Source organism: Elephas maximus, chromosome 15, assembly GCF_024166365.1.
Source record: "Elephas maximus indicus isolate mEleMax1 chromosome 15, mEleMax1 primary haplotype, whole genome shotgun sequence".
Lineage (NCBI taxonomy): Eukaryota > Metazoa > Chordata > Mammalia > Proboscidea > Elephantidae > Elephas > Elephas maximus.
In genome coordinates, this window is record NC_064833.1 from 60,620,552 (window position 1) to 60,642,988 (window position 22,437).

Below are 22,437 nucleotides of genomic sequence, written 5' to 3' on the forward strand. Positions count from 1 at the left end.
ACCTGCACACAGCATAACCATAGTAGTGACTCCTCTAAGTGCCAGACTGATCAGGTTGCTCCTTTCTTGGCTACTGCAGTAGCTTTCCCTCTGTGTAGGCAGAATATGCCTCCCAAGATGTCCATGTCCTAATATTACATGGCAAGGAGGCATTCGAGTTACAGATGGAATTAAGTTTGATAGTCAGCTGACCTGGAGATGGGGAGTTTAGCCTGGATTTTCCAGGTGGGCCCACTGTAATCACAAGGACCCTAATAAGTGAAAGAGGGAGGTGCCAGCGTCAGAGAGGGTTTTGATGATGCTGCACTGCTGGCTTTAAAGATGGAGGAAGGGGGTCACAGGACAAGGAATGCTGGCAGCCTCTAGAAGCTAGAAGAGGCCCGGAAACACATTCTCACTTAGAGCCTCCAGAAAGGAATACAGGCTTTCCAACACCTTAATTTTAACCCAGTGAGGCCTGTTTTAGACCCTGGCCTCCAGAACTGTAAGCTAATAGGCTTGTGTTGTTCGAAGCCCTTAAGCGTGTGGTAATTTGTTACGGCGCAATAGAAAACACATATACCTCCACATACAAGGCCTTCAATTATGAAACTTTGCTTAACGTTGCAGTCTCAGCTGCCCCCACTTCTCCTCCCCTGCCTGTCTCAGGCACACTGGAGCTGTGCTGGGGTAGTTCCCCAGGCCACCACACATACTTCAGTTCCTCCCCTGGGAGTGCCTTCCCCCCTTATCTCACCTACACAATTCCCCTTCATCCAATGGGACTCAAGCCAGACATCACCTGTAGGTCCAAGCCTAGGCTTGCTAATTCCACAGTACCCTATGCTGACCTCCATTTTGGCATTCATCACCCTGTGTGATATGTGAAGGAACCCTGGTGGCACAGTGGTTAAAGCACTCGGCTGCCAACCAAAACGTTGGCAGTTTAATCTACCAGCTGATCCTCAGGAGAAAGATGTGGCAGTCAGTGTCCATACAGATTACAGCATTGGAAACCCTATGGGGTAGTTCTACTCTGTCCTATAGGTTCCCTGTGAGTTGGAATTGACTGGACAGCAGTGGGGTTTTTTTTTTTTTTGTTTCTTTTTCGTATGATATGTGGATTGACCCAGTGGTTGCAACAATGGGCTCAAACATACCTACTATTGTGAGGATAGCAAAGGACTGAGTAACATTTCATTGTGTTATACATGGGGTTGCTACGAGTTGGCATCGACTTGACAGCACTTAACAATAGCATAACATGATATTTGGCTATTTTCTACTACCCTCAGTGCAACTGTGAGATCAGACCCAAGTCATAGTACAACAAATGATTGTTAAATGCATGATTTCCAACATAAACTCCAAGAAGATTGATATTGTGGTTTGTTTTATTTGCTGCTGAATCCCCAGTACCTGAAATAATGCCTGGTACATAATAGGTTCTTCAGTAAATATTTGTCAAATTGATGAATGAATGAACATTCATTCAGATCAAGTCTGAGCATAGTGTCTGACATGAAGTTAACGTGACCAGAGAAAACAGGGAGGTTTCCCACCCAGTGCTCTCAGAGAAGCTCCTTCCCAGACAGGTGGAAAACTGACCAGCAGATCTTAAGTTCTAAGACTGCCAAATCGCCTTAAATCTTATTCTGATGAACCCTCTCCAGAACAGCAAATACGCATACTTCCCAACACAGTTAATGAAGATAGGAAATACCTGGTACGGAGTAAGTACTTAATAATTGTTTTAATGAATCAATAAATGGATGAGTTATACAGACATTTTACCTCTGTGAAGTTTCCCTTTTTCTTTCTTGATTTCTGATCAATGGGTGGTGCTGCTGTACCTTCTGTGCTTATCCATAGATCTCCTTTGGACCCTAATGACCTGCTTCTCTTGTGCAAAGTACGTCATTTAATATCCTACTTGATCCAGTCTTGGTCTGGGAAGCTACACTGTCAGCGGTTCATCTCCTTTTTCTTCCTGCAGATATAGCCAAGCTGGAACTAAGTTCTCCCTTGTGCCCTAAGGCAAATGCATGAAAGCTAAGCTTATCTGAGAAGTTTTAAAAAATCCAAGTTGAAATTTGTATCTATTTTCTATTTACCCTGGCACTAAAGGCTTCCAAGATTTCCAGGCACCTATAAAGGTATGATTTTTCATAAAACCCCAGTGAGTTTTATTTCAACAGGTTGTTCTTGTCTAACATCCTCCCTACTACAATTTATATCACTCCCAACAGTGAAAATCAGAGTTGTTCTATTGTATCAGGGATTTCTGTAGCTCTTTCAGGTCTAGGGTAATATAATCCTTCATTCTATTCCTGGATTTCTTCAAAAACAAAACAAAGGAACCCTCATATTCTAGTCATCTCTGCCTCTCCTTGGTCACCAGCTTGGAATATTTCCTTTGCAATACATTGGAATCCTTTCCTAATGGATTTCCACCAGTTGTCGTCCAATCGATTCTGACCCATGGTGACTCCATGTGTGTCAGAGTAGAACTATGCTTCATAGAGTTTTCAATGGCTGATTTTTTGGAAGTAGATTGCCAGGTTTGTCTTCTGAGGCACATCTGGATGGAACTTGAACTGCCAGCCTTTTGATTAGAAATCAAGCACAGTAACCCTTCGTATGACCCAAGCACTCCCCCTAGTGGATTAGTAGAGTTCTATTCCTGCTGCTCTATTAAGGTAGTAGCCCTGGTGGCGCAGTGGTTAAGAGCTACGGCTGTCAACCAAAAAGGTCAGCAGTTCAAATCTATCAGCCGCTCCTTGGAAACCCTATGGGGCAGTTCTACTTTGTCCTATAGGGTCGCTTTGAGTCGGAACCACCTCGACGGCCATGGGTATGGGTTATCTAAGGAGTCCTAGTGGTGCAGTGGTTAACAGCTCAGCTGCTAATGGAAAGGTCGGTGATTTGAACCCACTAGCTGCTCCATGGACGAAAAATGTAGCAGTCTGCTTCCATAAAGATTATAGCCTTGGAAACCCTGTGGGGTAGTTCTACCCTGTCCTATAGGGTTGCCATGAGTCGGAATTGACTTAACAACAAAGGGTTTGAGATTTTTTTTGGATCTAAAGTTATGCTAAAATATGTGAGATCTGCCTAAAAGTATATATTATTCTAATAAACTTGTCTAACCAAAGTGAGAGAATTGAAATGTAAAGTGAAGTTTGGATCATGCTACTATTGTAAGAGAAAGATGAGTATCTTGGGGCCACAGCTCCTGGGCTAGAATCTACTTCTTAGATTACCTCCCAGCCATATTCTAAGCTGGTGACCATGGAGAGGCAGAGATAACTAGAAAATGAAGGTTTTGTTTTGTTTTAAAGAAATTCAGGAATAGAAGGAAGAATTTTATTACCCTAGACCTGGAAGGGCCACATGAGCATCAAAAGGCAGATCAGACAAAAAAAAAAAAAATGTTTTTTGAAAGCATGACTGAGGGTTATAAACCCTCAACCTTAATCCCGGAAAAGACAAAAGCAAGTTTCTGTGAGTGGAATGTTGGTGGTGGTGGTGGTGGTTGCCAGCAAGTTGATTCTGACTCATGGTGTCCCCACGTGTGCAGGGTAGACCTTCTCCGTAGGGTTTTCAGGACTATGACTTTTGGAAGCAAACTGCCAGGACTTTCTTCCTACGTACTTCTAAGCGAGTTCAAATTGCCAACCTTTCTGCTAGTAGTCAAGCATTTAACCGTTTGCACCACCCAGAGACTCCTGTGAGTAAAATACCAAGATAATATTATTTTTGCTTAGAATAATAATGAGGCTGCCAGGGTACCATCTAATCTGAACTCATAGGTAAATTCTGGAAAAACCAGAGAGAAAAGACCTCTGTATTCAATATTCAAAGAAAATATGTGTGGGCTTTGGTGTGTACCCCTAACCTTGCTTACATTGTAGCAAAGTAGTTTAGCAATTTCGACAGCTGGTGGAAGAGGTGTTTTATGCCAGATCTCATCGTCTTTATTCACTTTTTAATCAAAAAAAGTCACATCCTAACAATGTGCCGTGTGCTGAGCTGGGAGCTGGAAAAAGAATCCTGCAAAAAATAAAAAGGTTTTGCTCCCTAGGATAAAATTTTCAGAGAAGAAACACATGAGTCATTGGGGATTTTAAAAAGAAACACATAACATTTGAATATACAAAGATGAGAGAAAGACAGCCCAAGAACATAAAGCAAGAAAGCACGTGTCACTTAGGAGGAAGGATAACTAGCTCAGTTTTACTTGAAAAGGGAAACTGTGAAGGAGAAGTTGGTTCCACCTCCTAAAGGATTTTGAATGCTGGGCAAAGGTATTTGAATTCAATTCTGTAGTCCCTGTGGAACAAAGGAAAGTTATTGAGCAGTAGAACAAAACAATCAAAATTATGATTTAAGAAGTGCCACCTACCTGGCAGAGGAGTCCCAGTGGAATAAACGGTTAACTTGCTCAGCTACTAACTGAAAGGCTGGAGGTTCAAGTCCACCCAGAGGCACCTTGGAAGAAATGCCTGGCAATCTACTTCTGAAAGATCACAGCCATTGAAAACCCTATGGAACAAGTTCTACTCTGACACACATGGGGTCACCATGAGTCAGAATCGACTCAGCAGCAACTGGTTTTGGCTTCCTTGGTAGAAGTTTGTAAAATGGTCTAAGAGGAAGAGAAAGGTGGATTTGGTAAGGGACAAGGTAAGAGGTAATGAAAACCTAAAGTGGCGTGGGCAGAGAGAAGCAAGAGAAAGGAACCAAAGTGAGTAGGGTGACGGGCGTTGGACCAATGAAATCTAGCAAATCACAGCTATGCATTTGGCTGAGAAAGGCAGATTCTCCTTTCACATACAAACAGTGCAAGAAAAGAGGATGGAGCCCTCCCAGATTGCTCAGTTAATTAACTGGAGTTAACAGGAGACTCACACCGTGTTCTCCCTCAACAACGCAGCATCAAAATATCAGCAGTAACTGGTTTAAAAGTTCCCCGACTATATATGCCTAACCCATTAGACACTATTCTTGAGCTAAATCCTGGTATTTCGTGTGCCAAAATATTGCAAAACCAGAGCTTAAACTGGAAGGAGGCTGGAAAACCAGGAGTCACAGCTTTATAATGCTTTAGAACAGAGGAAAAAGCCATGGAACATGACCCCCTTCGGCGAATCTGGAAAGAAAGAAGATCACAAACTCTACTATTGTGGCAAAACTGAACAGCATTTTGTTATAAGAAACTTGTAGCCACCAGCTACACATTTAAGGGACTTTAGGGTTTTTTGATAGTTTGTTTTCTCTGAAAACTAGCCCCTCTAGGTTGATGGCCCCCCCTCCATCTTGTCCCCTATAATCTAACCCATGTCCACAAGCACATTTTTATAGATGTGTGAAGAAATTCTGCAGTACAATTTATGGATAGCTGAGTGAAATCACAAGTGACACATTTTTCAGAAAGCGCTTAAAGTGTGTTCTTGCCTCTTAGAGGCATTTCTTCGTTTTAGGTCCCCGGGGTCATCTAAGTCCTGACCTCCAGTGGGTGGGCTGTCCTCCTCATTCTTCATAATTCCCACTTCTTGGACCAGATCTAATTTCTCTGCTACCCCCCGCCCCGTGCCCCTCATGCCCTGAGGCACTGGAGTCTTTTCCTGGCAAAGGTCCAAGTCAAAACTGCTCTGGCTTCAAGTTATGGTTGCCATCCTAGCAGCTCTGTCCACACGCATTTCCAAAAATTATTTCTTCCACATGTAAATTCTTAATCCTGATTAGTTGCCCCTCTGCTGTGGCATTTCCATCATTATCTCTTGGCAGCTCTTCACCTCCCTACAGCCAAGCTCTTCTTCTTTACCATTCTCTTTCCTCTCCTCCTCCTCCTCCCTCTCCTTCTTCCTCAAGTTGTTTTAATCAGCCATTCCCTTACCCTCTTCACTCTGAAAGATTAAACCCATCTTCTTTAAGCTTCAGGAATAGAAAACAAATTTTACTTCACATGCCAAATTTCATACATGTTGGTACCATGGCCCTAAAATGAGAAGGACAGTGAGGCCAAATTTGTGCTCAACAAGAAAGAATATTCTGACCCATCAGTGATGTCTGGTATGGACATGAAGGTTGAAGGGGCTACACATGTGTCAGAATTGCATGGTTATTCTAACGTCATACTGCCACAGACCCTGGACAAGTATTATTGGACCTCCTTGTCTCACCGTGCCACCCTAGGCTGGGGTCAGGTTTAAATCTACAGAGGTTAATTGGATATAAGTGTGTTTTTGTTAGTTATCATGAGCAACACAAGCTATATAAATTACTCCCAGAAAGGGAGTATCGAAGACTGAATGGAAGCTCATACCTGAGGTAAACAATGAGGTTTATCATGCTATAAACAGTCTCTTCTTTCTGCTTCTGTAGCCCTGGAAGGGAAAACAAGAAGCTCAACCCAACAGGGTAGTTCCCACAAGGTCAGCGATGGTGAAGGGAAGTCTCTTCAGAGGGCTGTGCGAAGTGGGGTGCCAAGCTGGGTGAACCCAGGGAAGTTAGCCAGAAAAAGAAGTCCAAGTCATCAGACAAGGAGGGTGTAAAATGAATGGTAGTAATTTGAAACTGGAAAGTGAAGCCAAAGGCTGCAAATGCAGAGAAGACATTAGGACTTTATGCCAGAATTGGAAATGCCATTCTAAGAGGCAAGGGCAGAAAATACGTACTTTGCCTTTATGCCGATGGACACATAGAAGGCAGAGTCTCTAACAGACTTCTCTCCTGGCTGGGAGTGAGGTTACCTGACTTCTGTTCTCAAGAGAGGCACCAGCTAGCTCTACCAACCAATCGTTATCGAGCTGGTCCCAGTTCATGGTGATCCCATGTGTGTCAGAATAGAACTGTACTCCACAGGGTTTTAAATGGCTGATTTTGTGGACGTATATTGCCAGGCCTTTCTTCTGAGGCACCTATGAGTGGACTCAAACCTCCAACCTTTTGGTTAGCAGCCCAGCGCTTTAACCATTTACACTACCCAGGGATTCCTAAAATAAGACCACTCTTAGTAGGAAGCGAAGATTGGGAAGAGAAGAGAGTGGAGATATGGAAGCTCAGTCTGAGACCAACAGTCGAGGTGGAAGGATGGGGCTCTCGAATGCAACCTGGGGAAGGAACAGTCAGGTTTCTCTTCTGCTCTGCTTCTCTGGGCCTTGTGCCAAAGTCTTAGGAAGCAAGGCTGTGATGAGGAACAAAACACATTTTTAAAGTGCGCTTTTAAGGAACAAAGAGCACAAAGTAGCACTGTTCTGTGACCTTGGCAACAGAAAAATGCAGACGAGTAAAATGTTTGCTTCTACTTCATGCAAGGGAGAGAAAAAGGATGCAAAAATAGGTGCGACTTCACCTGGTTCGGAAGTAGCAAAGGAAGCCACCACAGAGTCCTGGTGGAGCCCAACCAAAAGTTGGAGGGGACCCTCGGGTCACCTGAGAGCCCCGTGGGAGCTCCTGGAAAAGGCTGTGGCACAAGAAATGGCAGCTCTTATGAGGTGGAAGAAGAGGTCGTTATGGCTGCCATAGAGCATGAGGGAGCCACCCCACAATCTCACGGTCATAGAAAGCGGGTTGTGGTTTCAGAAGCTGTACAGTGTGGTTGTACTGTAGCTCTAACTTTGTGAGGGAAACAGAAATGCTCAGAGAGGTGGCTCTGAGTCATACAGTTCGTCAAGACCATAATTTGAACTCAGTTCCACCTACCTCAAAGCCATTCCTACTAACAAAACAATGTATTCTTCTCTTTAGACAGTAAGATTATACATGGTTTTAATTTTCTTTCTTTCTCTTTCTTTTTTTTTGCTTATTTTTCCCTAAAGTTTCTACAATGACATGTGTTACTTTCTCAATTAAAAAAAAGTAAGATTCTCTAAATAATAAAATTCACACAAAAGTTCTTTTGTATAAAAACAATATATAATTTTTAACCTTTGGCATTTTATCTCTCTTGATACCAGTATAACAGCTGAAATTGGTTAGTCATTTATAAGCTTAGTATATATACATAGTTTACTCATTCTTTTACTATTTGGCAGGGTAGGGGGGGCGTTAAATACAAAATAAATGCAGAAATGATCACAAATTCAGAAAATTAAATTGGCTGGGTTTTACTAGTCTAGACTGACACAGTCTGTTTCCTGGAAATCTGTCTAAGCCTTCTGTCTTTTTTTTTTTTTTTTTTTTAACTGTTTGAGTAAAACACACACACACACACACACACAGACGGCTGCTATTCCTCTGCTGCACTGAGATACCGGAGGGATCTAGGACTCACCCCATTCCAGGGCAAACGCAACTGTGGATGGGCAAAGTCTTCACACTCAGAACATACCCACTGTGAGCCTAGTCAGAGACAAGGAGACAGAAGGTGAGGGCATGAGATGGTAGACTCAACCTGGCCCATTCAAATCTCTCGCCAGACCAGCAGCCTCTGTCTGTCAAGTTCCTTGAACTTTGAGTAACTGGCTGGGGCGCCAAGCAAAATGCTCAGCCAAGTATGGAGTAAAACTTCTTTGGTCCCTGAAGATCCAGCAAGGAATCAATGAGGAGGAGCCTGCCAATTTTCTGTCACTTGGAGAGTTTCCAAACCTAGGATCATGTTCAGGAACCAAAGTCCAAGAGACCTGTGTTTACAGAGAAAACAGGGCTCTTTTTCTGCTTTCAAAATACTTCTAAAATCGTGCCTGAAACGCTGTGAGGAAATAGCGTTATTTAGAATTTGTCAGGTCAGCACAAGCAGGCAGCTAGGGGAGGAAAGTGATCTTGTGACCTGACAAATTTTTCTTGCTTCCCTCTGCCTTTATTTGTGTTGGGGTGAATAATTTTGAACAACGTCCTCTGACTTGGAAGTTTTGAAACTTAATGGAATTCAAAGAGCAGTTGTTTGTCATTGTTTTTCATTTTGTTGTTGCTCCTCAGAGGTAACTTGGAGAGAAAAGAGTAAGGAGTTGAAAGATTGAATGCCCCACACTGATTTTTAAAGCCAAAGTTTAAGAAGAAATGTTAATTCATACGTAAACAGGGAATTTTGGCTATACCTGGGCAATTTCAATAAACTTTCTATTATGCCAGTACCTTCTTCAGAGTCCGTAGTAAAGGACTGGTTTATGGTTCCCTCTCACTACCTCATTTTTAAAAGGGCATAGTGTTGCTATGAGTTGGAATTGACTCGACAGCAATGGGTTTGGTTTTCTGGTTTACTCTATAAGTGACCCCTTTGATTGCACAAGGGATGAAACAACAGCTAGAAATAGCCTTCGAAAACATGATGATTCCACCAGAACAGGGGCTCAAATGACCTCATGGTAACCTTCGAAAGATTGAAAGCAGTAACTACAGAGTTGTTTTCTGAGAGGCTTTCTTTACTTTCTTAGATGAAAAAGCATCCATTTTTTTAAAAAAATTAGATGCTTAAAAATGACCAGGGCCGTTTGTAACTTCAGTCAGGGCTAATGGATTAAATGAAACTCTCACCTAGTTTATAATAAGAACTTAAATTTCCTGAAATTTTGTTGTAGAGGCAAAAAGAAAATATTCTACCATTTTCTGTTCCAATATCAACTATTTGAGAATTCAGAGAAGAACAAACAATCTTCTAAGTTACATAGACAGTGGTTACAGACCAGCACTGGCCAACAGAATTTCCATAACGATGGAAATGTTTAATTCTGCACTCCTGTTTCAGTAACCACTATACAAGTGGCTATTGAGCACTGGAAAGTTGGCTAGTGCAAGTGAGGAACTGGATTTTTAATTTTATTTCGTTTGAATTAATTCATTCACATTTAAATAGCCACATGTAACCAGCAGCTGCCATGTTGGATAGTGCAGTTCTAGAAGACATGAAACAGTGCAAGGGCTATAGAAGAACTTTACAGGATCCCAACAGTTTTGTACAGTAATTAGTATGGCTGGTATAATGGGCATTAATTTTACGGGTACCCTTATCTAAGCCCTGAAAACACAAGGTGTATTGGCCCTACGAGCAGAGAAGAGGTGAACACTAAGGCTGAAATGCCACTACCCAGAGACAAGTAACTGAGGAAGAGATGGGGCTGTGGCAGGCTCCAGAAGCTGTAGGCTTGACCACTACATTATACTTTCTGTTATACCTTGCTTCATGGCCTGTGTGGTCCTGCCCCAGAAACTAGCTCTTTCCCAGGTGATTAGTTCTGGGAATATTCCTCCATAGCATCTTACCCTCAGGTCATGAGAAAATAAGAGGAGGAGTTTTTGCCTCAACACCTTCTTCTATACCATACACGCATATGTAAAACATTCATCTTTAACATTTCTAAAAGTCTGGGTTGTTAGTTCTTAAATAGCAGCATCCCAAAACCCATAGCAGCGTAAGCTTTATTAAAGTACAGTATGGGTAGATCACTACGAAGTCCAATGACAGTCCTCCTCTCCAGTCCCTTCTTCACCCCGAGGTAAAGATATTCCTTCAGAGGCCCTTTTGCAGTCCTCTAGATGTTTCTATTCTCTGTGAAAAAAAGGTGGAACACACAGAGACAGCTCTGCAATAACAAGCAATATGAGCAGCACAATGCTACCACAACTATACAAAGCAAACAAGCTTCCCCAAGCGATTTCCCATTCCCAGTCATGCCCTCTCCACACCCATTTGCCAGAATGTCTCACAGGCATCCCAAACTGAAGATGATTTTTTTCCATGGTCTTCCTTACTTAGGAAGAGTCACTACTATGTGCTCAAGCCAGAAACCTGGGAGTCATCATTTTCTCCTTTTTCTCTCTCCATTCATAGTCAATCACTGTATTCTATTGGCTATCTCAGTTCCATTTGATGTTATCTCCATCTCCATCATCACCTTCCTCATATGGCTACTTCTAATTAGCCCCATCCCTCCGGTCCTGTATTCTCCAATAAGCTAGGGGCCTCTCTTTAAACCACAAATCACAGTATGCTGTCTTTGTTCAAATTCTGTATTTTACTTGTAATAAAATCTTTTAAAAACTATACATAGTCTATAAGGCCCTGCATGATCTAAATTCTGCTTAATTTCTAGCCTTATCTCATTCTCCTTTCTTCCTCACTCAAAATGCTCTGATCACATTGTCATTTTTTTTTTCTTGGTTAACAAATATCAAGCTCTTTCCTGCCTCAGGACCTTATCACATGCAGAACACTACTTAGAAACTTTATTTCTCTTGCTAACTCCTATTTCTTTAGCCCTTAAGTTCCAAGTCTCTTCCTCAAAAACAAATTCCTCCTTCTTCCTTTTTCCACTCTAAATTTGTTCTTCCTGTATATTATAGCATCGTGTAGTTAGTCTTCACACTAATTACCAAATTGTTTCTCCCATTAAACTGTAAAAATTGATAAAGACAGGAACCGTGTCTGTTTTGCCTGTTGCTGTCAAGTTGATTTTGACCCATAGCTATGCTATAGGACAGAGTAGAAGTGCTCCATAGTGTTTCCAAGGCTGTAATCTTTATGGAAGCAGACTGTCACATCTTTCTCCTCGGAGCAGCTGGCGGGCTACAACCACCAGCTTTTCAGTTAGTAGTCAAACACTTAACCATGGCATCACCAGGGCTCTACTATATCCTCCAATGCTTATCGCAGTGTCTGGCATTTATTAGGCCCTTAATTAATATAGCTGAAAATATGAATGAATTAAACGAATGCTAAATTTTTTTTTTTATTGGATGTATTTTTCTTAAATCAGTTAGTCTCAAGATCTTTTTAAGAATTCTCTTAACTTTGGAGGTTCCTTAGATATTCTGTGCCTCTATAGCTGTGGATATGTTTCAGCCCTGTTCTTTGGGGCAGCCTGGGGAGATGCAGAAGAGACTTCTCTGAAAGAAACAAAATATGTCACAGAGCCGTAGCTCCCTCCTGTGCAAACACAGAGAAAAAAACATTGCCACTGCTATGACAAATACTTTAACTCTTAATCTAAATCAAATTATTGCTTTGGGTGAGTTTATGCATATGCCTGAAGGAAGAGAGGAAACTAAAATTTACAGTTCTGCTATGTGGCCATCACTGCTCAAGGTGCTTTCACAGATGATATACTTTATTTCTGTCTTACAGCAACTCTGTTGTTATTGCCGGACATGAAATTAAGACAGAAAAATTAAGTTCCATGCCCAAGCTACAAAGTAGGAGTACCTGAACCTGAACCTGGATCTTTACTGAAGTGTAGATTGGGATGCTGTCTTCCGAAATGAAAATGCTGCTGAAAATGCTGGGCTATTTAACTTCTTGGTGAGTTGGCCAAGGCCACATTAGAAAAGTTTGACTGCATGCCTCAGAGTCAAACTCCTAGTTTCAGGCTAGAATTAAAGTAATTCACTGTGACCCTAATAATCCCCAGCATGTTTTCTCCTTTTCCAAATGGGCAACTGAGAGCTTGACTTAACTAACCCCATGATGAACCTGGAAGTTCTTCTTCTGCCTGCCTTTTCCTTTCCACATACCTCTGTTGATGACTTTGTTTTGATCTGATGCAAATAACTTTATTCTTTGCTTTGATCTGATGCTAATAACTTTGTTTTGTTCTGTCCAACCACCTGTGACTTACAATCCCCCACAGGGAGATTAAAGCCCAGATGTCTGACATGTATATCTTTAGCCTGATAAGGAGATGTCTAGCGTATGTCTCTTAAGTCTGATACAGTCTTTTGCCATTATCTTGTAATGAATAACTCCTCTGACCATGCCATCTGCAGACGACAAAGACATTTCTAACCCTTGTAAAAATCCTATATAAGCTCTAATGTAAAATTGCGTTTTGGGACTCCATAGAGACAGTCTTAGTTGCTGTCGAGGTCCCTTTAGTGGTCACCACCTAAATAATCTTTCTCACTCTTTCTGACTTGGAGTGTATGTCATTGGCTCCGGCTGCTCCAGAGCATAGACCCTAACCAGGTAACATTAACCATACGGCCTGAGCCAAGTTTCTTAACCTCTGTAAGACTTAGTGTTTTTGTTTATAAAACTGTGTCACGTGAATAGTAAGTGAGGGATCCATGTAAAGACTCTAACAGAGGGCTCAGCATAAATATAAGTGATGATGATGATCACTACGGGAAGGAATGGTGGATGTTCTTCTTGCCCCAAGCTCCTGCCGAGTGCTGCTCCTACCCATGGGCAAACCTATGCCTCCTCTGTACAGGGCAAGAGAATAAACATCCCTGTTCATTTGGAGAGACACCATCAGAGGTTTCTAAAGGGCAGCAGCACTCCCTGGAAATAAAATCAAACGGTCAACCTCATGTCAACGTTTGAACAAACGCAGGTCTGACTTCATTGCTAAATTCAAATAAAACAAGAAATCAGGTCCTAATTCAAGTCAGAAAATTTTTTAGGGAAATAAAGCAAATAGGTGCAGGTTGGGAGTTTTTGCTGAACTACCTTCTACATAATGAGCATTGGTGGTTCAGTGGTAGAATTCCCACCTCCCATGTGAAAACCAGGTTCAATTCCCAGACACTGCATCTCATGTACAGCCTCCACCTGTCTGTCAGTGGAGGCTTGCATGTTGCTGTAATGCTGTACAGGTTTTAGCAGAGATTCCACATTAAGGCAAATGAGGAAGAAAGGCTTGGTGATTTACAGGTAGTCCCCAACTTATGACTGTGGTGGATAAATTACATTTGTATGTGGCCTTTATAGCCATGGTCTTGTAATTCCCACCCAGGCAATTGTGCAATAGGGTATTTGTGGCAAACCAAAAGGATTGGTCAGTTTTGCCTTAAAAGAGAGCTAATTCCAGAGCAGGAGGAGGAACCCACCAATACCAAGGAGGGTGAGACCAGCAGGAGAGACTTGGCAGCAGGAGACAGCACAATGGACTTCCTGGCCCATGGAGAGAAAAAGCTGAGTGCCTTTTGGCAAACACTGAGGGCCAGGGAGAAGTGTGCCTGCAAGCACAGCTGGGAAGAGGCTATCCAGATGGAAGAACTATATATTGAGTGTTCCTGAGCCTGAATTATAACTGTTGCTTCCCTAATAAACCCCATAATCATGAGTGTGGTCTGTGAGTTCTGTGTGGCCATTGCAGTGAATTATGGAACCCAGTAGAGAAGCGGAGAGTGCTATGGGAGGGATGGTTGGTGTCAGAGTTGTTAAAGATGGTGGAGAGAGGAAGCATGTCTGACCTCTGCCTCATAGGAATCAGCCTTGGGCTGTTGATCTTGGTTCTCCTTTCCCCTTGTGGGGTTGGAGGAGGTCAGACACTGTCCCCATGCCATTTTTACAGTTGGCATCAGAAGCAGGATTCTTTGCAATGGCTCCAGACTCATAAAAGCATGGAACTTTGTAAGAAAAAGAATGAAGGGGCTTGGGAAGTAAAATTTTTGATTATTGGATTCTTGATTTGGTTGTTGTTACATGTAATGGCTGAAACACTGCGGCTGGAGAGGCCTGGTGCCAAAGCCAGGCCAGATAAGGTTATGCTGCAGCTGAGGGGAGAAAAGCCCCACCTGGAGTGGCCTGGAGCCAAAGCTAGGCCAGATAAGGAGGATGATTGATAGGGGGCCAGGGTCTTCTGGCTCCACCCAGCCAGAGGCCCAAGGTCATATGCACATGAATGGGAAGATAGTTAAGGTGTAGAAAAAACTAAACTGGAATGTTTTAAAAGTGTTATGTGTTTAGGATTGTGCATTTATCTGAATGTACTATGGATGTTGAATGTTTCTCCTACTTAGTGTTGTAAAACCGACCTAAATGTATGCTAGAAATGAATATTGGGTATTGTAGATCATAGGGAGTGTGTAACCCTGACTTCAGCCAATACCTGATTGATGTGCTAAAAAGGGAACTAGGATTTCTGGGAGAAACACGGGCTTTTTGTTTCAAGCTGGTAACCAAGTATAGACTGGGGGCTTAGGTTGAAAATCTGAGCCCCACCCAGATTTGCACTTGAAAGGACACGCAGAACCACTCAGAACTGCTGAGAGAACTGAAGATTTGCATTTTAAGGAAGAACTTACAGAAAAAAAATGGCGGTCTTGCTTTCTTAATTTTGATTAAGTGGTGTGCTGTTGGATGTATCAAGGCAGAAGTCAGTCCCCATCAGAAGGAACCCTCTTCCAGGACTGGAAGTTAAAGGGAGCCGAGTAGACAGCTTGGCCGGCTCTCTTGTGGTGACGAGCTGGCTTCACTCAGTGGAAGTGGGGGAAGTGCAGCAATGAAGAGATGGGCTGAGTTTGAACATGTTCCACTAGCACCCGTTGACTTAGCCCATGGGGGCTAGGGATGAAAGAGAGAGATGAAGGGCTGGCTGGCCAGAGGTAAAGGGAGTTGTGTGTGGACTCCTGAATTTATGGGCGAAACTCATTGACCCAGCCCAAGAGTGTGCAAAGGGGCTGTCTGAAAGTGATGGGAGGTGTGCCTGATCCCTGAGGCTGCCACCCATTGTGACCTAGCTTGGATGGCTATGGATGAGCTGACCAGAGCCTGACCAAATGAAGAGAAAGATGTTTGACACCGTGAGTTGGTGTAGATTTCTGCAATTTGATAGCTTGCTCTGGACTGGACTTTATGAACACAGGTGCTCACAGTTTCCAACCGAAACAAAAGATTCTTCAAGACCAAGGAACATGCTTATCTCCTCGGAGAACTGGTTTGATAGGGATGGGCAATTTAAACGTTGGCTGTGGGGGGGTGAGGGGGGAGATAGAGGCATGAAGTGGCTGGCTTACATGCTTTCACGAGTGTGCTTATATTAAACGAGGGAAACCTAACATTATGCTGATACCTCAAGAGACTCAGAGCAAGGGAATAATCTCCTCTCAGTTGAATTTTGTCAGACCACAGAGGGTGAAAACGAGATGACTATTGGAGAGCCTGACCAGATCAGTTGGAAACCGCGGCAGAACTGAATGTCTGATACCCAAGTAAACTCACCCTTTGGACTCTGCGCTATTGAAGGATTAATTGTTAATGACTGCTATGGACTGGTAACATGATTGGGAGGGGGAAGTTATCCTCCATAAATGAAAAAACCATGGTTAGAAAAGCCAGGGGGTGGCCTGTGGTAGATTAATTACTTTCGTGTGTGGCCTTTATAGCCATGGTCTTGTAACTCCCACTCAGGTGATGGTGTGATAGGGTAATTGTGGCCTACCAAGGTGACTGGCCAGTTTTGCCTTAAAAGAGAGGTAATTCCAGAGCAGGAGGAGGAGGCTCCCACCACAAGGAAGGTGAAACCAGCAGGAGAGAGAGACCCAGCGGCAGGAGAGAGAGACCCAGCGGCAGGAGAGAGAGACCCAGCGGCAGGAGAGAGAGACCCAGCGGCAGGAGACAGCATAGTAGGCTTCCTGGCCCATGGAGAGAGAAAGCGGAGTGCCTTTGGGCAGACAGTGCAAGCACAGCTAGGAAGAGGCTATCCGGATGGAAGAACTATATATTGAGTGTTCCCGAGTCTGAATGGTAACTGTTGCTTCCCTAATAAACCCCATAAACATGAGTATGGTCTGTGAGTTCTGTATGGCCCCTGTAATGAATAACTGAACCCAGCAGAGAAGTATAGAGTGCTGTGGGAGAGATGGTTGGTGTCAGAGCTGGTAAAGACAGTGGAAAGAGGAGCCATATCTGACCTCCACCTCATAGGAATCAGCCCTGGGCTGTTGATCTTGGTTCTCCTTCCCCCTTGTGGGGTTGAATGATGTCAGACACCTCCCCCATGCGATTTTTACACTGATCATCTATTTTTTTAATCTTATTAGTAACATGTACTACATACAATGTGAAAACATATCTGTAAATTTATATGTAATTTTTCTAACCCCCAAAGATCAGATTTATAAAGATACTGATAATAACAGGCAATAATAATGAAAACTAAAAAAAAAATGAAGTGTTTGACTTATGTCAGAACTGACTTACGACAGTCATAAGTAATTTCTTAGGGAAATTAAGCAGACAGGAACCCAGTTGTAAGTCGGGGACTACCAGTACTTCCAAAAGTCAGCACCAGCTAATGAAAACTCTATGGGTCACAACATTTTGATCTGCAACCCATCATGGGGATGACACAGGACCAAGCAGTGTTTGGTACCATTGTGTTTGGTGTCACTATGAGTTGGGGCTAACTTGACAACAGTTAACACCACCACCTTTTACAAAAGAAACCCCAGCCCAGTGACTTTACCCCCAGATACTCCTCCTGGGGTATGGCTGGGCTGGTCACTGTTTTGCTCCATTTGTTTGGTTGTTTTGACCATCACAAATTTCACACTTGCCTACCAGGGTTTTCTTGTATACATTTGTCTTAGTCATCTAGTGCCACTATAACAGAAATACCACAAGCGGATGGCTTCAACAAACAGAAGTTTATTCTCTCAACAGTCTAGAAGGCTAGAAGTCCAAATTCAGGGCATCAGCTCCAGGGGAAAGCTTTCTCCGTCAGTTCTGGAGAACGGTCCTTGTCAACAATCTTCCCCTGGTCTAGGAGCTTCTCTGCCCGGAAACCTTGGGTCCAAAGAACAAGCTATTCTCCTGGCTCTTGTTTCTCGGTGGTATGAGGTCCCTGTGTCTCTCTGCTTCCTTGTCTCTTTTATACCTTCTCATGAATTATGTGTGTATCAATTTGGCTGGCCATTAAGACAGGGAGCAAAGGCCCTGAGATCGGAGGGTGCCTGTTTAAGAAATAGGGAAGAGACTGGTGTGGTTAGAGGAGAAGCAAGTAAAAGAGAAAGAGGCTATACTCTCAGGGAAGTAATAGGGGGTTGAGTGTGGAACCTAGAGACTTAGTAAGACAGAGAACAGAGGGGCCCCCAAATCTGCAAAGTAACAAGAAATGGGCCAGGGCGCAGAAACAAAGCCATTCCCCAGAACAATGGGGCAGGGTATCTAAAAATAGCATGCAAACTTCTTTAAAGTTGCCTTTCAGAAGCAGCTGGAGAAAATGAGGCCCAGGGACATGCACAGAACATCCACCTGTGACCGCTGTGTGACCTTCCACCAGGGGCACTGAGGGGCTACAGCCCCAGCTGGGGAATCGAACCTGGGGAGCAAGAGACTGCACAGGCACAACACCCCAGAATAAGTCCTGCTACAAATCCCAGAGGCCTCCGGGACAGGAGCCATCTTGGAAAGCTGCAGCGCACGCACCTTAGTTAAAGTATCCCTGCCTGTGCCTATGAGTAAACGTGAATCTTTTCCAGCCCAAGAACTTCTAAAAACTCGGGCCCCTGTTTTGTCCTGTGAGATGAGGGTAAGCATTGCTCTAGGCCCTCCTCCTCTCCACTTGCAAGCCTCTCCAATAAAGCTTTGCTTGTGTAGAAAACTATGTGCCTTACCTGCTCATTCTTGACCGGTGAGAGGCAAGAACCTTATTCTGGTAACACCATGATTCTCAGTATTGTGTGATTTTTTTCTATACGTTATAAATCCTGCTTCTATGATGTTAATGAAGGAGGATGGGCAGCAGTTGTGTTAGTGAGATAGGACTCTATCTACAAAATTGGATTGTGTCTAGAGGCAATCTCTTGAGATATAAGAGAAACAAGCAGAGAGACACGGACCTCATACCACCAAGAAAGCAGTGCCGAGAGCAGAGTGCGTCCTTTGGACCCACGGTCCCTCTGAAGAGAAGCTCCTAGTCCAGGGGAAGATTGATGGGAAGGCTGACAGAGAAAGACTTCCCGTGGAGCTGGCACCCTGGATTTGGACTTTTAGCTTAATTTACTGTGAAGAAATAAATTTTGTTAAAGCCATCCACTTGTTCTATTTCTGTTATAGCAGCACTAGATAACTAAGGCATATCTCAAAAGAGATTGGTTTAAGACACAACCTAATCTTATAGATTGAGTCCCGCCTCATTAACACAACTGTTGCATGGCAAATTTTACACTTCCCAATCTGGGTTTCCTTGTTTGCACTGATCTTCAAGGATGAGTGTTAGCAGAAGCTATTGTGCCCAGCAGGAAGGGACTGCACTGGAGAACTGGAACCAGAGAGCTAAGTTCTAGTTACATCGCTTCAGCCTTACCAGGTCTCCATTTCCTTTATCTATAAATGCGGAAGTTGCTTTGAGTGACCCACTAGATTCCTCACAGAACTAACGGTCTGTGACTCTTACTGCTTAAGGACTACATTGTTATTTGCTGGGAATATAAATCATCCAACAAAATTTTTTTTTTTGGTGGCTCTGGAAAGTAGGTAGTCAGAGGTAAGGGAAGATGAATAAAGTAAAGGCAAACCTACAGTGATTTGGCAGGTAAGGGTTAATATATTCAAAATCCTGCCCTAACATTGGAAAAGGATGCCACAACATGATAATTTATTTACTTATAATAGAGAGCCAGATTAGTACAATCTGGGAATGGGTTAGCTGTTTAGGTTGTGATTACGGTTGCTGAAGAGAAAAAGCTTTAAATACTTTGGGGGAATCTAATTTGAAAGAAACAAATGGATTACATTTTCTAATTTAGCAGTCAGTTATGACTCATCCACCTCTTCCTGATCATGTGACCAGGATAGTAAACACAATATTGACAAGAAAATCTGGCCCTGGAGTTGGCAGATGCCAGCCCTCCTCATGCTGACGCAGCAGTGAAAATGTGCTTGTTTTCTTTTTCTTTGCGTAACAAAATGGCAGCCGCTGTACCAGTGTCTATTATTGTGTCCTACATGAAAGGTGAAATAGAGGGTCAGCAAAAAAGAGGAGGAGCCTAAACGAGATGGATTGACAGAGTGGCCACAACAACGGGCTCAAGCATAGCAATAATCATGAGGATGGCACAGGACTGGGCAGTGTTTCCGTACATAGGGTTGCTGTGAGTCGAAATTGACTTGAAAGCAAAAACAACACCACCATTTAAAAGGTTGATAGCTAATTCTTAATTTATGAACTGCAAACATTGTGGGGAACACTCATGCCTTTTATGACCTGCTTTTAGACAGGCCTGAGCCTACATGAATAGAGATAAAGAGGTGTTTGTCCTCTTCAGCTGGACTCCTGAGGTGATCTGCCCACTCTGGAAAATCTCCTTTCGCTTCTAGTTCCTATTCTAATTTATATTCTAGCGTTGCATCTTGCTGTCTGGGTGACCTAGGGAAAGTTACTTACCCTCTTTTACCCAGTTTCCTCACCTAAAATGAAGATAAAAATACATTCCTCTTACATGACTGTTGAATTCAAATAGTAATATTTTAGAATATTGACAAGCATGTTATCTGTCAGGTTAATATTCAAGAGACAGTAACTACTCCCACCATCATAGCTAACATTCATTGATGTAAGTTATAACTGGGAAAACAATACAAATACATCCTCATCAATGTAAGGGACAGGAATACACAGACAACACAAGGGAAAGGAACCCATGCAGAGAAAAACCACCCAGCTCCGGGCAGGGTGGCAGGCAGAGGACTTTTGAGACTCCAAGTAGAGGTTACTTAAGAAAATATGAAGCCACTTGCTGTTTTGAACAAAAAGACTCCTAGGGAAGTTGACTGTTGTCGTGTTTGAGCAATGACTTAGTAATGGTACACCAGCACTGGGGAAGCATCTGTCTTGGGCCAAATATCAAAGAACTCTAGGGGCCTTCCTGGTACCATACTGGTATGGCTGGTAGGCTCTTTGCTTTTTTAGTGGAATGAGAGAAAGAACTGGTTATAGAGTTGTAATTGTCAAGAGCATTATAAATTGAGGTATTTCTCTCCTCTTCCTCTTTCTTTCCCTCTCAGCCCCATCCTAGTAAGCCAACCTGCTACAAACTTGATTTCTGGAAACTGATGATTTATTTGTTTGTCTGGAACTCAAGAATTTGAAATCTTCCAAGAGTTTTCTAGTAAAATGAAATGCCACGGGAAGAGGTAACATTCAAGTCACAATGCTTTAAAGGAACTAAAAAATTTTAATGCGGTGCCCATATTTTTCAAATGTGAAAACTGAAATCCAAAAGGGTCTTGTGAAACCCAAAAGTCACTCCATGACCTCAGGGATTTCCTTAAAGCTACATAATGAAATGGTGGCAGAGATGGGAGAAGGACCCAGCTTTCCTCATGTCAAATATTCTTTCTGTTGTCTGTTCAGAGCCATTGGCAGCCATAAATATCTTTTAGGGGAGAGAAGTGCAAATTAGGTTATAAGACTGGTTTTCAGACTCTGTGTGGATCAGAGTAGCTGCTCTTTTATCTGATACACATATTTCTCCTACAGGACTCTGTTTCAAGAATATTCTGTGATTTAAAATATAGTTTTATGATATCCATTTACAACTATGAAGACCAGCTGGGCAAGAAGGAAACACAGAATATGTTGCTATTTGGGTTGTGGTAAAAGATGGAGAAAGAAATCCAGTCTCTGGGGAGGTGTTCTGGATTACTTTATGTCTCTGCTCCTAAATATGTGTTGAAATTCCAACCCCTGCACTTGTAAATATGACCCTGTTTGGAAATAAGGGGTTTTCTTTGTTATGTTAATGAGGCCAGACCAGAGTAGAGCAGGTCCTGAACCTAATCATTTCTAAGTTATGAAAAAGAGCAGAAAAGACATCGATACACACACAGGGAGGGCAACACCCCACATGAAGACAAATGTGTGGCAGATAGATTTATAATCCCAGGGACTCCAAGGGTTGCTGGCTACTAAAAGCTGAACTAGAAAAAGGATACTCCCTTTCCCCCCTTGTGAAGCCATACCATGAATTTAGACTTCTAGCCTCTTGAACTTAAAGAAAATAAATTTCTGTTTTTAAAGCCACTCACTTGTGGTATTTTTTGTTATGGCAGCAGTAGGAAACTAAGACAGGAAGGAGAAAAAGATTACCACCACGAGAGGTCCTAGCAGTGAGGGACCTTACCCATAGGACCCTTGAGGTTTTGGAGCAGAGGAGAAGTTAAGAAGAAAGGAGTGAGAAGAAGTAAAAAGAGGGCCACAAAAGATGTCCTTTGTTACATTTTTACTGTAAATTCATTAATATTTCAGTCTGGGTCCTTAATAGTGTGCAACAGAAATGCACTCTGGCTATTTTAAGCGAAATGGAATGTATTGTACAGATACCAGGAGCTCGGAGAATTAAGATCCCAGGCATGTTCTGCAACCTCTCTGAGCTCTCAGGGTCTACATTTATGGTAGTTGTTGTCCTTGCTGTGAAGACGGCTCTGACTCACGGTGCCCTTATGTGTAACAGAAATGTTGTCTGGTCCTGTGCCGCCTTCAGGACTGTTGGTGTGTTTCAGTCCACTGTTGTGACTACTGTGTCAACCCATTTCATTGAGTATTTTCCTCATTTTTGCTGACCCTCTACCAAACATAATGTACCTTTCTAGTGATTGGTTTCTTCCCAGGGGCAGATTATTCAATAAGCAAGTTAATCACGGGCTTACTTGTGCTTACTTACTAATCTTTAGTGAACTATTTCACATTTTTTCACCACATCAAAGATTCTGCTTCTAGGTACGGCTGGCATCTGTCTCTCTCCCAACCCCACAGCACCTTCCTACAGAATAAAAAAAAAAAAAAATTTTTT